This window comes from Podarcis erhardii (assembly GCF_964252035.2).
Source record: "Podarcis erhardii genome assembly, chromosome: 11".
NCBI classification, from domain to species: domain Eukaryota; kingdom Metazoa; phylum Chordata; class Lepidosauria; order Squamata; family Lacertidae; genus Podarcis; species Podarcis erhardii.
Genome location: NC_138501.1, coordinates 14,522,737 through 14,533,995, shown reverse-complemented (window position 1 = coordinate 14,533,995; position 11,259 = coordinate 14,522,737). Strand labels below are relative to the sequence as shown.

The following is an 11,259-nucleotide window of genomic DNA, read 5'->3' as shown; positions in this document are numbered from 1 at the left end:
CAGCATCACAGGGGAGGAACTGGTGACCTTCAAGAGAGACGAGGCAACGTGGGTGACCCCAGTCCCCTCATGCCAAGTTCTGAGTAGCAGCAGAAGAAATCCTACTTACATTTTTAACATTATGAAGCTTCTCTGAAGAAAGGTAATTTAACACACACAACCAAAACGTATGTTTTCTACCTCCCTAAAACCCGCCTAAGCTACTACAACCCCTATCCCTAAATATCTGTCTGAAAATATACAAGGCTACGGGAAGGATTAAATTAAAAGGTGAATGAAAATGTGTAAACATCAAAACAAAATATAAATCCTCTTCTCCTCTCTCACACACCCATGGACACACGTTCACACTGCTCCTACCACTCCTGACTCCTGGACTGGACACCTCTGCTTTGTGACCTTTAAGCCAGAATTGAAAAAGATGTCACAAAGGAGGGCAGGTCACTGTTACCTTGACAACCCACCTACCTGGGCACTGCTCTTCAGTCTGGGCACTGCTCTTCAGTCAGTTCTTCAGAACTTTGAGGCACCTGATAGTCTGTCTGAAACATCCTGTTGAAGCATCTCTGTGTCTTGCCAAATGCGAGGTGGTTCTTTTTATGAGATTCAGAAGCAATACAAACACAAGTGAGAGACAAGATTAAAGATTCTATTCCAAACAGTAAGCATTATATACATTACCAAGCTAGCACTTCAATCTGCCACTGGGAAGCCCTCAAGAAGTGGTGAACTGAAAAAGTCTCAAAAACATAAACGCAAAATAAATAGCAAAAACAAAAGCGCCAAAGTTAATCCATTCCAGAAGTCCATTTGACTTCCGAAATGTTCAAAAACCAAGGCGCAGCTTCTGATTGGTGCAGGCGCCCAGGAAACAATAGCCAACAACCGCACCAGATGGTCATACTCACTTCTGGGTTTTTGGAGTTTGGGAACCAAGGCGTTTGAGTACCAAGGCATTTGAGAACCAAGGTACCACTGTAAAATAAAATTAAGATAATCTCTCACCTCTAAATTCAGCATTATTTAATTTTGCTGAGGTAAAAAAAAATAGAAAAGTAGTACACCATATAAGTAAAATATACTTTGGCGGGCAGCAGGGGGTAGCTTTGGTGGGTGGTGGGGGCCTTGGCAGCAACAGGGGGCATCATTTTCTGTTTTGCCCCCAGGGGAAAAATGTGCTGGGCTGCTCCTGATGGTGGGATAGATAGATGGCTATTAGCACTAAATCTGAAATGTGTTATAAAGCATGAAACAAACCGCTGATATAACCACTGGTAGGATGTCTCAGATCAAATTTAAAGAAAGTTCAGATATGGTGTTCTCTATTACATAGGTTAAAGCAGTGTTTTTTTCTTGGGGGGCGGGAGGCCACAGGGGTACACATACCCCTAAACATTTTGTGCATCTTTGTACTTTGGTCCATTTACTGAATTTATTTTCCCCAATTTGAACAAAAAAAATTGTGATTTTCTTGAGTCAAAATGAGAGTACATATTTTAATATAAAAATGCACTGTCCCTACCTGGAGATGTTAGGGATTGAACCTGGAACCTACTGCTTGTGAAACAGATTGCCTAATGCTGTGTATTATGCATTTCATATTGTATTTAAAAGGAGATTAGGGTGGTTCTCTTAGAAATCAAGATAATCTGAAATGGACATATGAATATGAACAGAGATGTTTCAACAAGATGCTTCAGACAATCAGGTGCCTCAAAGTTCTGAAGAACTTTGAAGATTCAGGAGCAGTGCCCAGGTAGGTGGGTTGTCAAGGTAACAGTGACCTGCCCTCCTTTGTGACATCTTTTTGAATTCTGGCTTAAAGGTCACAATCCAGAGGTGTCCAGTCCAGGAGTCAGGAGTGGTAGGAGCAGTGTGAGAATGTGTCCATGGGCGTGTGAGAGAGGAGAAGAGGATTTATAATTTGTTTTTGGTATTTACATATTTTCATTCATCTTTTTATTTAATGCTTCCCATAGCCTTGTATATTTTCAGACTGATATTTAGGAATATGGGCTGTAGTAGCTTAGGCGGGTTTTAGGGAGGTAGAAAACATAGGTTTTGGTTGTGTGTGTTAAATTACCTTTCTACAGAGAAACTTTATAATGTCAAAAATGTAAGTAGGATTTCACTGGGTTAAAGATTTCACTTGAAAGCTTGCCATGTAAATAAAATATAAATAAAAGCATTGCATTCATTCCTCAACATGCAAGCAAAGTTGGGTGGCAAAGTTGGATGAAGACTATTGCAGACAGCAGATGGCCCTGTTTTCAAATACATTTCTACAGGCGTTTAACAAAACACAATTATTTCTCTTCGGCTGATTTTTCATAGTAATGACTTTACCATTTGGCTTTCGATTAATTTTTTGCAAAAAAAAAAAAAAAAAAAGTGTCCTCATTTGCAAAGCTGTTTGCATTCTAATTATGTGAATACTCTAGATTGATGCTACTGATATATAGAGAAGCCAGTCCCCTGAAACAGCCCATGGTGGTCTTGCCCTTGTAGAAGGGTTGTGGGTGAGTCAGAAAGTTGGCTGAATTCTGTGCAGATAAACAAGCTTCCAGTTCCAAAGAGGTGGAATGTGCCCACATGTATTCCCTGTGAATATTGGGTGACTACTGTGTTCCGTCTACATTCCTGTGCTCTTCTCTTCTTCTCTTTGGCGATCACTCGTAGCCGAGTAAGATTCTCTTCCATGAACACGGTCTTAATAGTTACAGATAGGTAGCCGTGTTGGTCTGCCATAGTCAAAACAAATATATCTGAAGAAGTGTGCATGCACACGAAAGCTCATACCAAGAACTGACTTAGTTGGTCTTTAAGGTGCTACTGGAAGGAATTTGTTTTGTTTTGACGGTCTTAACAGTCAATCAATAAGTGACTGTGGAGGCCAATTTTGGATCCACATGTCCTTTCACAGTGGGGGCATACAGCGGCGTAGCGTGGGTTGTCAGCACCCGGGGCAAGGGAAGTAATTTGCGCCCCCTAACCCGGGGCAAGGCAAGTAATTTGCGCCCCACGCCGTGGCGCCCCCCCCCCCAAGCCTCTATATTCTGCGCTTGTCAGGCTTGGCTGCTGGCCCTCCGTGGCCTGGCAGCGGACTCAAGAGACCGGCCGTGGCGGCGCTGGAGGGCTGGTCTGGGGCCCGAGAGAAGCCTTGGAGAGTTCTCGCTGGGTTGACCTCGCAGCCTGGGTTACCCTGCGGGGCTGTTGTGAAAGGCGAAGGCGAGCGGCAGCGTGGCTTGCAGCGGAGCAAAGGGCACGACCACGTCGCTGGGACGTGCCCTTTGCTTGTGCCCCTTTGCTGGGGAGGCTGAGAAGGGCGCCCCCCTTGCACCCCCACGCTACGCCACTGGGGGCATAGGTTTCCGGGCGGGAGTTGATCATGCCAAGCGTGCCTTCTTCTTAGCATGTTTCTCCCTTTCATCCTGAGTTTGAGCTTCTTCAAAGCCCGTGACACCTTTGGTAAAAGGCTGTTCCCCAATTGGAGTGCTTGCAGGCCAGTGTTTCCCAATTGTTGGTGTTTATACTACATTTTTTTAAAAAAAACTGCCTTGAGAGAGTCTTTGAACCTCTTTGTTGACCACCAGCATTTCACTTTCCATTTTTAAGTTCGGAATAGAGTAGTTGCTTTGGAAGATGATAATCAGATATCCAAACAACTTGACCAGTCCAGCGAAGTTGATGTTGAAGAATCATTGCTTTGACACTGGTGATATTTGCTTCTTCCAGTACACTGGCATTAGTTTGCCTGTCTTTCCAAGTGATGTGTAAAATTTTTCTGAGACACCGTTGATGGAATCTTTCAAGGAGTTGCAGATGGCGTTTAGAAGTGGTCCATGTTTTGCAAGTGGGACGCGGGTGACGCTGTGGGTAAAACCTCAGCGCCTAGGACTTGCCGATCGCATGGTCGGCGGTTCAAATCCCCACGGCGGGGTGCACTCCCGTTGCTCGGTCCCAGCACCTGCCAACCTAGCAGTTCGAAAGCACCCCCAGGTGCAAGTAGATAAATAAGGACCGCTTACTAGCGGGAAGGTAAACGGCGTTTCCGTGTGCTGCTCTGGTGCTGGTTCGCCAGAGCAGCTTCGTCACGCTGGCCACGTGACCCGGAAGTGTCTGCGGACAGCGCTGGCTCCCAGCCTCTAGAGTGAGATGAGCGCACAACCCTAGAGTCTGTCAAGACTGGCCCGTACGGGCAGGGGTACCTTTACCTTTACTATGTTTTGCAAGCGTACAATAAGGTTGGTAGTACATTAGCTTTGTATTTTTTAAAAAAATTTTTATTAAGAGTTTTGTTAATACAATAAAAAAGAAAGAAAACAGAATAGACAAAAAACAGACGAAAAGAAACAAACATAAAATTTAACATCTTGTAATAACCATCTTTTCTTCATTTTTGGACTTCCTCACATCTCCCGCTCCTGCATTCCACATTAATAAAACTTTAGCCAGCAACTTATCACCTTGTTTCCATTCTTATTATACATTCTTATTATTTCGAATCTCTCATCCTTCTTAACACTCATATAGTTTACAGTGTTTTTGTAGATAGTCCTTGACTTTCTTCCAATCCTCCTCCACTGCTTCTTCTCCCAGGTCCATTAGCTTTGTAAACAAGCATTTTGGTTTCCCTGTAAATGTCCTCAAACACTCTGCACTTCAGTTGGGAGAAAGCTGCACTCGCCGAGCTTAGGCAATGCTGGATTTCAGCATCAGTGTTCACCCTTGTGGAAAGATAACTATCCAGGTAGGAGAAGTTTATTTATGCATACTTTCCTGGGAGCAAGTCCCATTGTATTGCCAAAAAAAATAGAGTCAGAAAAGAACAGTAGTGGAACAAAATGATGCAGAAATAATTAGGTGGTAGAGTATAAAGTATAAGATATTCCTACACAATGGTGTTGAATGTATTAGTTGTAAGCAGTGCTTTAATCTGCTGCCTGAACTCCTTTGACAATCCTTCTAGCTTCTGTAGATGTAATTTGGCTAAAATTGGTGGCCAGGAGACCGTTGGTGTAAACTTATGTAAGGGGTCCCTCCATTTCCCCCATAATTTGAGCAATGCCTGTTGGAATGGCTGTTCAGTTAGGCAGCTACAGTAGTTTTGATCAGAATAACTTTATAAAATATAACAAGCCTATATTTCAGTATGGTATCCCATTAGCATGAAATCTACCGTGCCAAATCTTATGGATTCAATCTGGCCAAACAGAAAATTCTTATGAAGGATGACTGAGTTATAGCAGTTCAAAAACGTTGCTTTTGTGTTGTTGTTTTTTTGTGTGTGCCCATCTGTGGGGAACCATCCCAAGGGCTGCATTCCCTCATGGGCAGCTTTCTGAGGACCACATGCCAGTAGTGGTCTGGGCAAGGGACAAAAGTGAGTGAAGCAATGGAAGTGATTTTTTAATTTTGCCCACTCCTGCCATGCAAAACCCAGGTGTTTCTGCATTCTCACATCCACCAATCCATCCATCCATCCATTCTCCACCAGGTAAGCAAGAGGCATTATCATAGTTCAAGGACACTGGCAGAAGCACTTGAGGAAGGTGTAATGAGGTTCCTCACCTTTGGTGTAAATTATGTTTAAAACAGAAAAATGTGAGTCTTATTTTTGCTGGTTTAGTGTAAATCTGTTGTGTAATCCTAAAGTTTCATGGTATCCATTTTAATCGGTGATTAAGCTCAGTGCAGCTTATTCAGCTATGCACATGCGTGTTTCCCTGATGAAGAGTGATCTAGATGCGTTTGTGAAATAATAATAAAATAATAATTTATTATTTATACCATGCCCATCTGGCTGGGTTTCCTCAGCCTCTCTGGGCGGCTCCCAAAAGAAGACTATATGTGCTGCTTCTATATACGTTTGCTTGTAATTTGCTGCAGCGTGCTGCTTTTGATGTGCATTGTGCTCATATTTTCAGAGCCTACTTCTGCCTGTCCTTGTCCATCATTTTTGCTGCTACTGGTGTTGGTTTGCGTACTACAGCTGCTCATATTAGTTTGTTAAGTGGTCTTCCTGTCTTTTCCATTACGTGGCATTTTCATGATGTGCTACTGCATGTTTGCTCATGTGCCTGGTTGTAAGCAACAAGCTGCTGTGCTCTTACCTCTGTTTGCCTGTTTATGACCATATTGTGCTTTCTGTGTTTGGCCTGACACACATTGCTGCCCATGTTTTCTTGTGCTGTGCTAATGCCTATCTTTGCCTATGTCATTCTGATGCCTTATTATTATTATTATTATTATTAGTCTCTGTTGACCCATGATGTGCTGCTATCAATGGACAAAAGCCCATGTTTGCTTTTGTGTAGTGTTTGCCCAAGATGTACTGCTGTCCGTGTTTTCTCATCAAAAGATCTACCCAAGTTTCCTTGTGATGCCCATTTACCCTCTTTTGCCTATGACATCTTGCTAACAACATTCAGATCTGTTGCCCATGTTTGTCTGTGTCATGTTGCTGCTTATTATGTGCTATTGATTCTCATGTATGTCTATAATGTGCTGCTTCCAGTGCTTGTCTAAGATGTGCTTTTTCCCATGTGGGGCTGCCTTTGTGTGTTCTTGCAACAAAATTCACCTCTTGTTGCTGAATTTCCATTGCAAGAGAATTTTATTAGTAGTCTGCTTTCACTGTTAGTATTGACGGTATTTTAGCAATTTTGGGTGGGCTGCCTATTTCATCAGTTGCTGGTCTCCCCATTTTATGAGCATTTTTATTGAATGGTATTTCTGTATTTTATGGTAAGCTGCCTTAAAAGAGCTTCCTCTCAAAGGAGGCATAGAAACATTTGAACTATTTTTGTGTGTGCCCAGGGCCCTGTTGTCTACATGTGCTGCTGTCTGGGATATGATCTTGCCCCTGTTTATCCAAGTTTGGGAGTGACATAGTACTGCCCATGGTTAGTCTGTGGTCTCTTGAGCTTGCCGATCAGAAGGTCGGTGGTTCGAATCCCTGGCGGTGGGTAAGTTCCCATTGAAATGTCAAAATGCTTGTAAAATGAGTGAAATGTATAAACGACAAGTATAAACAAAAAAACTAAAAAACTTGACAAGTATAAAGTATATCAGGAAGAGTGGATTAAATTTAATGATTACTTAGTTAAATATGTTAAGTTAAATTAACTGAAAACAGCTTGCAGATACTTAATTGACCTTAACGTTAAGGTATGAATATGTTTAATTTCATAATAATGTGAAGATTTAAGGATGTTAATGTTTAAGTTAAATTTTATAAGAACTGTGATTTGGAAAACCGTTAAAAGGATATGCAATGAAATTCAACCAAGGGGAAGTGAGGGAAGTCACTTAACAATGTTAATAAGTGTAATTTTTAATAAGGCTATGATTTATGTTTGTCTTATGTGTTTGTTTGTTTATAATGTTGTGAAAACCAATAATTTTTTTGGGGGGGAAAAAGACAAGTATAAACAAGAAGAACAAAAAAACTTGACTAGTATAAATAAAAAAATAAAATAAAAAAGGGGGGGGGGACTTCTTAGTTTCCCGCCATCGACCTGAGGGAACTTGAGGCAGGAGATCGTCTCCCCCACTCCCGCCCCCGCCCCGCGCATGCGCAAAGTTGGCCGCGCGTGCTAACAGGCTCCGCCGCGACGGGGCGGGTCGAGAGATTTCGCCTTCGCCTCACGACCTCAGGCGGCGACACCTGTTCCTCAGGCTAAGCGAAGCGCGGCGGCGGCGGCGGCGACACTGGCCTTGGTCGTCCCCGCGCTTCTCACTGCCGCCCCCGGGACGGAACTTCCTCGGCCACCTCAAGTTGGCTGCGGGGCAGCCTCCGCCGCCGGCCACCTGCGCTCAGCCTCGGCCAGGGAGGAGCCGGGAGAGGCGCGAGTCGCCGGCTTGGCTCGTTTGTCCCCTCCGGGGCCCCGTCGGTTATCGCAGCCGCCTCAGGAGTCGCCTCACCTCAAGGCGGGCAGAGTTGGGGCTCCGGAGCGGGAGTTGTCGTCGCTGGGACCGGGCTCGGGAGGAAGCGCCATGGCGCCTCTGGCGAACGGCCTGTAGGGGAGCTGGGCTTTTGGGGGGAAAGGAAAGAGGTCGCTTCGCTCCCTCCGTCGCGGAGGAGCCTGAGGAGACGAGTCCGCCCGGCGCGCCGGCAGCTCGGCTTATAGCAGGTGAGGGACTGGCGAGGGCGGGAAAAGCGCAGGTGCCTCCGCCGCTCGCTTGGCGCCTGTCCGGAGGGGGAATCGCGGGTTGGGAGAAGACCCCAAAGAAAAGGGAACTTTAAGGCCCCAGCACCACCCGATCGTCTGAACATAGCCACACACATACACGCATCAGTCCAGGGCTCTGTTCAGACGATCGTTTGGGGGCTTAGGTGGGACTGCTGCTGCCGCCGTTCATACGCATGAGAGCTGTCTGCTGAAGGTCAGGCGACGGGGCGTGCACGGGTATCGCGTGCGTAACTTGAAGACGGTGCGCGCGCGTGTGGCGTCCACGCGTCGCTCCGGGGCTCCGTTCAGACGATCGGGTGGGGGGGGGATGTGTTGGGAGTGCTGCGGCCGTTCACGCGCACGGGAGCTGTCTGTTGAAGGTCAGGCGACGGGGCGGAATTGGGGTGGGGGGGCTAAGGTTCGGGCTAAAACTATGCCGGCCTCCCCTGGCGGTTGGTTGTCTGAATGAGGCTCGTTTGGACCCGTCGGGAGAAACGCGGTAGGGGAGGTAGCGCTGCTCTGCGCAGGGGCGGACATCGGGGTGTCAAAATTCGGGGCAACCTCCCCCCCCCCCATAACCATGGATGCAAATCTCATTGCAAATTTGAGTGTCAAAATTCGGTGCCACACACCCCACATGGTGGGGGGAGGGAGCAGGGGGCAACTTCCTCCCCCCCCCCAAACAAAGGAAATAAATAAAAACGCCTAACTGAAAGTAGAAATTGTAGAAGGGCTTTGACAGGTGTTTTTTCTGAGCGCTTAGGGTGGGAAGGAAGTAATTTAAAACTGTTGCTTCATGGCTCAGTTGGGATTTGAACCCAGATCTCCTAGGACCTAGGTCACAGTCCAACCCTCTTGTAGCCAATATACTGCACTGGCTCTCCCCAGAGACTCTGAGAAATTGTGCATGCATGTTCCTCTGCTGAAAATTTGGGTGTAATGTCCTGGTGTTTGTATTTAAAGTTCTATGACAAAGTAATAAATGTAATAATTGTAAGCACAGTAAAATAATAATAATAATAATAATAATAATAATAATAATAATAATAGAAGAATTGTTGCTGAGCCATTTCATGCTGGATCCCCCAGGCAGTGCCAGACAGAGGATGGTGACAGGTGGGTGTCTTGCCTCCCTTAAATAAATCTTGGCTGTGCCAATGTCCCTCCCCCCGCCTCTCTTGCTCCGTTCTGAATAATAGTTGTGGGGTCCACCATGGTGCTCAAGGTGTGGTAGGGGTTGCAGGGCCACGTGGACAAGCCTCGTCCCTTGATGTCCATGTGTCCAAACTCTTTTGGAAGCGGTTATTTTGGTGTGCACCTGTGGAGCTGCTCCATGGGAGAAGGGGCCGCGGTGCGATAAAGGTCTCTCCCTGCTTGGAGGGACTCTGTGCACAGACCTTAGTGTGCAAATAGAACTCCTCCTGATGTGTTTTGAACACTGAGGAATGTGATTGCGGGGCATAGTGGCGACAGGATGTGAAGCTTGCCTGCTGGTCCCAGGACCCTCTCCACATGTTTGGATACATGGAGGAGGTCATTTGAACCCCGCCTAGTCAACTGTCGAAAGAGACATGTATGCTGTTGGCACACACAACTTTCACACTAAATGGGACATCCCTGTAGGAACGTCATTGTGTGCAAAATAGTCTTGTGAAATGAACTTTTTTTGGTAAACAAATGGAGCACAGCAGCCTACGTATCTCTTCAAGTAAATCTGATAAATAATAGTTTTGCCTATAAAAGCTAATTCTCTACATTTCCAAGGCGGCACACTTTCTACTGCTGTCGGTGTACTGGGTGCGCTTTGCCCATTTGTCTTTGTTGTTCCACTTTCTCCCGTATCCATTGTGACTTTCCCCTCTATTTAAATGAGCTCCTTCTAACAAAAGGCTTGTTTTGAGAAAGAAAACTCCTTGTCCCCATCTCCTCACCCCTACCTTCCTAAGTTCGTGCAGGAATGTCTTCTACTCAGCATGCACTATGCGTTTCTTGAGGGGTGGGCTGTCGGTCTGGGTTGTTTTGCTGATAGTTCAGCACTGGGTTTTAAATGCCTGGCTAGCTTAACATCCTATACAGCTGCTGCTTTGCTCTAGAGCTGGAGAGAGAAAACTTTTGACCGTAGCTGTAAAACTTGTTTGTTTTTGTTTCATGTGATCCATATATTTCTTGCTGAGAATGTCCTAAAAGGAATACTTTAATTTGTGGAAGCGTTGGTTTCGTTCCAAACTTTGTTGGCAATGCTTGTGAAATAATTAAAAAGAAGAATTCTCAGAACAAGTGCAGAATACCTTTTCCTGACCTAATTAAGTTCCAGGATGGAAAACAGGGATATCTAACTACCTTAAGCCCCAGAACCCCTCTCTTTCTATTTTTTAAATTAAACTGTCTATGTATGTTGTAGTCTGGTTCCCTGCATCAAAACGTATCTCTTTCTTTTAACTGAAAGGTGTTACTGTAAATGCTGCTGCTGGGTTTTGGTTGTTTTATCTAAATTACAGTACTGGGTTTGGTTGTATTTGAAAATATTTTTCCTGGAGCTAGCTTACTTTAAACTGGTTGTCTTATTGTGCTTATGCCACTATTTTGCATAGATGCTAACAACCCACTGGTGTAGTTTCTTTGATTTTACAAGTAATGTAGACTTGATCAAACACTACAAAAGCTATCTGAGTTGTCAATGCCATCTATGGTGCATTGAGAATTACAACTCTATCCTTTAGTCTAATAGCGAGCAGCTGATTTCCCAGTGTTGATCCTTATGTAAACCAAAGTGCCAATATCCACACATGAGGGAAATATCAGCAGTCTTGGGGGAACCCCAAACTTTTCAGAAGTACAACAAATATAGGGAAAGCCCACTGGTGGCAGTGGGGAAACCACCCCAAACTGCCCATTGAGGACTGTGTATGCTCAGTGAGCAAGGACTGCTAATTGACTGCAAGGGGCAAGTGCAGAAACTCAGGGAGAGCTAATGGAGTATTCTGGAAAAAGTACATGGTTGGCTGCCTTGAACCCTGAACAGAACACTCCATCCTGCAACATTTTGTTGCAGGCTTCATTCTAATAGCAGTGTGTTACAAAGTCA

At 45.1% G+C, this 11,259-nt stretch overlaps 1 protein-coding gene across 1 annotated transcript in view; it reads left to right on the top strand.

The window, feature by feature from the left end:
- Positions 1-7,624: 7,624 nt before the first annotated feature.
- The window catches only part of MEGF10 (multiple EGF like domains 10), a 113,745-nt gene continuing 110,110 nt past the window's right edge, over positions 7,625-11,259 (top strand). The window contains exon 1 of the mRNA XM_081880350.1: positions 7,625-8,135. The gene's annotated coding sequence lies outside the window, so the exon portion shown is untranslated. The remainder of the gene's footprint in view (positions 8,136-11,259) is intronic.